Below are 4,699 nucleotides of genomic sequence, written 5' to 3'. Positions count from 1 at the left end.
GCAGTGTTCTTCTATATGAGGCAAATCATCATTCACTTTTATCATCCTCACATCCCCATCACGGACCATCAAAACACATGGGGTAACTGTTATTTCAGAAATATGCTGGCTGTGTTAATTCAGAGGTGATTGTGTTGGGAAGTGAGAACCCTGGCAACTTCCTCTAGTCACACTGCCTATCTAATCAAATAAGCATGGCTGGCTTTCTATACACCTTTCTTTAGCTGCTTCAAACCACCCAGCTGATTCATTAGCTTCACTAACCTATGATTGGTGCAATGAACATTCCTGATCACCATATAAGTAAGAAACATTCTGTCACCAAAAATTCCTCTTTTCAGTCTCGACTCCGGTCTTCAGTTCAAATGTCAGGGAGACAAGTGCCATAACAATAAACTTCTTATGTTGTACGTGGGCATCTCTCTTTCAGTTCTATTATGTCTTAATGTCTTAGCTGAGCCTTTTTCCTTAAGTCTGTTTGGTGTATCTAGTGAGGCTCTCCTTCAAGCTTTATTGTAGTCAGTGTTATTACCAGGACCTGGAATTGTCCTTTCCAGCAAGTTCCCAATTTCTTCCGATCCAATTTTTTTACCAGAACGTAATTCTCAGGTTTGACATGTGGATGTTCACCACTTTGATCTGTTGGATCAGCCTCCTTTAGGTGTGTTTGCTTTACCTGTGAATGCATCTCTCAAAAAAATATAGTTAGATTTCTCAAATATTTGCTTATGTCATTTATTATCATTTATTAATGATAATAAATGCATCCCTACTGGCAGTGTGGGCTTTGCTCCCCAAGATGTCCGTATTGGCATGATGCATGTCTTCCCCCCCCCCCACTCCCAGTCAGATCAGCAGAGCAGCGCCTGAGGATATTAATAGTTCGGTCCTGGGCGGCAAAGGCGGTAGAGAAGGTTGTGGGGTGGATTTTGAGTTTTAGGGAGTGGGCCACACTTGGGTGAATAAAACTCTCAGTGCTGCCACTGTCAATTAGGCACCTCGTTACTTGGTGACCTGAAAGAAAGAGGTTTATCATCTGGAAAACCCTGAAGGGGGCAAGTTTCGTCAGCAAGACACTGAAGTGGCTGATGGAAGTATCTCAGTTGTGAATTTCCTGGAACAACAAATCTCTCTTGAAAACTGACAAGAACCTTCCTGAGCAGTAACCATTTACCTTTCAACCACCAAAGCCTGGTGAACTTTATAAATGTTAAATTCTGTGCACAGTAGAAGAATTCCCTGCAACCAGTGAACTTGGAGGAATGAGTAATGAGTCACTCCCCTTTCAGCTGGGAGTGATCCAACGGCTTTGCCCCTTTCAGCCAGGAAACCAGGAATTGCCACTTTTTAAATTTAAATCACTCCCCTTTCAGCTAGGAAAGCAGGAATTTTTCCTTTTTAATTTAAAATCACTCCCCCTTTCAGCAAGGAGTGAACGGCATTACCCCTTTCAGCTAGGAAACCCAATAATTTTAAATTTGGTCCTTTTGGAATTCCGTCAATGTGATCCCCATCCTCGCCGCCAGATTCTGTTGGGGAAATCTCTAGTCAGAATAACTCAGGCTGAGACTTCAGAGTTCGATTCGAGAGCTTTATTACATGATATCATGGAGAGACCATCCTAACTGGTGTCAGGTGCAGACTCTGCCTGCAGAAGACAAACAGCACATTTTTATACAGATGAGCAAGCAAACAACTCTCATCTCTCGTTGCACACAAAGAACATTCCAAAGTCCCATTTCAGGGGCCCCGTTTTGCAGACCAGTTGAAACTGGCTTGATTCTTAACTTACAAAAGATAAAGAAAAGGGCTTTCATTTTACAAAGGAAACAGACATGCAACACTTTCAATATAAGATCATTTTTCTTCTACACTAGTGGAGTTCACTTCAATCAGTGTAGACTAGAAGGGCTGATATGGCCTGCACGCTCCAGCCTGCCTGGACTTGGCCTCAGGCCATTAGCTGTTGTAATTGGATTAACCCTCCTGGCACCAAGCCGTTGGTCCCCTGCAAATGATCTGGGATTGTATACAGGTGCCATGTGCTCTTTGTTCCCTCTCTTTGTTAGCTTGGGACCACCCTTCTTCACTCCAGGGCCAGAAATGTGAAAGGACGCTGGAGAAACTATTGGTAAGATGTGCACGGTTAAAAGGGTTGGGAGTATTTACTTAGTGTCCCTTTTAACATTGAGCCATGTGTCAAACCTGTTTCCTCATTCACAACACCCATATAAAAAAATTATCATTTACCAAATTCAAATTTATATGACAAAATATTCAAATATGATTTTGAACAAAGTCACAAAAATCTTCCCTTTTCAACAACAGAGAATTTATTCTCCACCTATATAATGACTTCCCTTTATTGGGCATTTCCATAGTTATTAACCAAAGCAAATGGTCAGATAAAATCCTTGGTTTATAATCCTCTTAAAGCTTGTGCTTGTCCCGAAACCAGAAAGAAGAATAAGGATCAAACCTACTAGAATAAAATGAATAATTTCTCTCTAGGATGAATCCTTCTCCGTACATCAATCAAAGTCAAATTTCTCCTCAAACCCAATGTAGCTTTAGCAGCTTTCATCCTGTTGTTACTCGAGTAGATCTAACAAAGGATCTAAACAAAAATCAAAATCCCCTCCTATTAAAATATTTTCATGTGCCTCTGCTAAATTTTAAAAAAGTATCTGGAAAACATTTCTCATCATTGATATTTGGAGCTTACGAATTCATAAGTGTTCACATTTCCAAAAATATCTGACAATGTATAAGGTCTGTAATAATATTCTGGACCTTAATAAGAAGAATATTTTTTTTTAATTAAAATAGCCACCCTTCCTGCTTTAGAATTAAATGAAGAAGACATCACATACACCACCAAATCTGTTTTTAATTTCAAATGCTTTTTTTTTCTGTTAAACGTGTTTCTTGTTTAAAAAAAAGCTGTATCGACTCCTAATTTTTTTGTTAACAGTCTCCTCCTTATTTGTAGTTTAACCCATTAACATTAAAATTTACAAACTTAATTACTTTACTCATCAAACCAAATGTTAATGCCTCCCCTTCCCTCTGTCCTGCAGACCTTTTCATAATCCAACAAAAATAATCTATGCATCTGCATGCACCTCCTCCAGCAATCCAAAAAAAATATGTAATTGTAAGGACAATACAAAGAAAAACCCTCAACAGGCATTGTCTAAAACAACACTAATTCCCTCCATTTACAGGTTGTGATGAAGGTCACAAACACACGCATAATCCCGCAGAAACCAACACCCTTCACTCCTCCCCACTCCCTTGGTACATTCAATAGATAAACTTTAATCAGTAAATTCAATTGATTAACATTAAAAGTGAGAGCTCACGCCCATCAGATTCAAGGACTGATTCTTTCCCTGTTATCAAACTCGTGACTGATCCTCACACTTGTACAATAATGCTGCTTTTACATTGTATTGACTGATCTGTCCCTGTAACTCTGCACTCCTGACCTGTGACTTATTTACTGGACTATGTACAGGATGTCTTGCTAGACTGTTCCAAAACAAACTTCTTCACTGCACCTTTCTACATGTGACAATAAACTTGAACCTGAAAACAAACTGCAAATTGACAAGACCAAGACCTGCTTTGATTTGTGGCCTCAATAACCACAAGACTCCAGTCCCTCCTGGTGTTTGAGTGAGTGATGTTTAAATATTCCACACTCTGCAAACACTGTGTGAACTCTCTGGTATATCACCAGGCTGTTCAACTAGGCGATCCCCTTCCCACACTCAGAGCAAGTGAACGGCCTCTACCCAGCGTGGACTCGCTGGTGCTTCAGCAGGTTCAAGGACTGAGTGAACCCCTTCCCGCACTCAGAACAAATGAATGGCTTCACCCCGGTGTGGACCCGCTGGTGACTTAGCAGAGCGGAGGACTGTGTAAAGCTCTTGCCACATTTGTGGCAGGTGAAGGGCCTTTCCCCGGTGTGGACCCGCTGGTGGGTCAGCAGACCGGAGGCCCGTGCAAAGCTCTTGCCGCACTCAGGGCAGGTGAAGGGCCTCTCCCCGGTGTGGACCCGCTGGTGGGTCAGCAGATTGGAGGACTGTGCAAAGCTCTTGCCGCACTCAAGGCAGGTGAAAGGCCTCTCCCCGGAGTGGACCAGCTGGTGGCTCAGCAGAATGGAGGACTGTGCAAAGCTCTTGCTGCATTCAGAGCAGGTGAAGGGCCACTCCCCGGTGTGAACCCGTTGGTGTTTCATTAAACAACTAATCCATTTAAAGTTCTTCCCGCAGACAGAGCACTGAAGCGGGTTCATCTCTGTGGGGCTGAAAGGATATGACCAGGGGATGAATCAATACAGTCCTGCCCCGGGGGCACAGTGCATCCTCACCCAGATCGAGGCTCTTGGAGTGCAGGGTAGTGAGTTACGTCAACATTGAGCCTGGGACCTCGGGAGAAGCGTCCTGTAGCCGGGCATTTGAGGCCCTGAACCCTCAGAAAGCTTCCGTTCCAGGACCTGGTGCTGTGCTCTGTGCCTGGTTTTGAATTGCCTTCGGTCCCTGACAAGCGCCAGCAGATTTGATGTAGCTCACATGCACATGATGTCACTTCCTGTGTGCTCCCTTCTTTCACACTATGATGAGGCACTTTCTTGGCTGAAGAGATTTCTGGGCAACAGTCATCACCATTAAAGGCGTTGAGCAATTGTCCT

The 4,699-nt window shown here is 43.0% G+C and overlaps 1 pseudogene; it reads right to left on the bottom strand.

Annotated features, from left to right (window-relative positions):
• Positions 1–3,643: 3,643 nt before the first annotated feature.
• LOC138754834 (zinc finger protein 239-like) lies at positions 3,644–4,303 on the bottom strand (annotated as a pseudogene).
• Between the last annotated feature and the right edge of the window lie 396 nt (positions 4,304–4,699).

The sequence above is a fragment of the Narcine bancroftii genome, chromosome 1, assembly GCF_036971445.1.
Source record: "Narcine bancroftii isolate sNarBan1 chromosome 1, sNarBan1.hap1, whole genome shotgun sequence".
NCBI lineage: Eukaryota > Metazoa > Chordata > Chondrichthyes > Torpediniformes > Narcinidae > Narcine > Narcine bancroftii.
The sequence above is the reverse complement of the archived record's forward strand: the minus strand, read 5'-3'. Positions and strand labels throughout refer to the sequence as shown.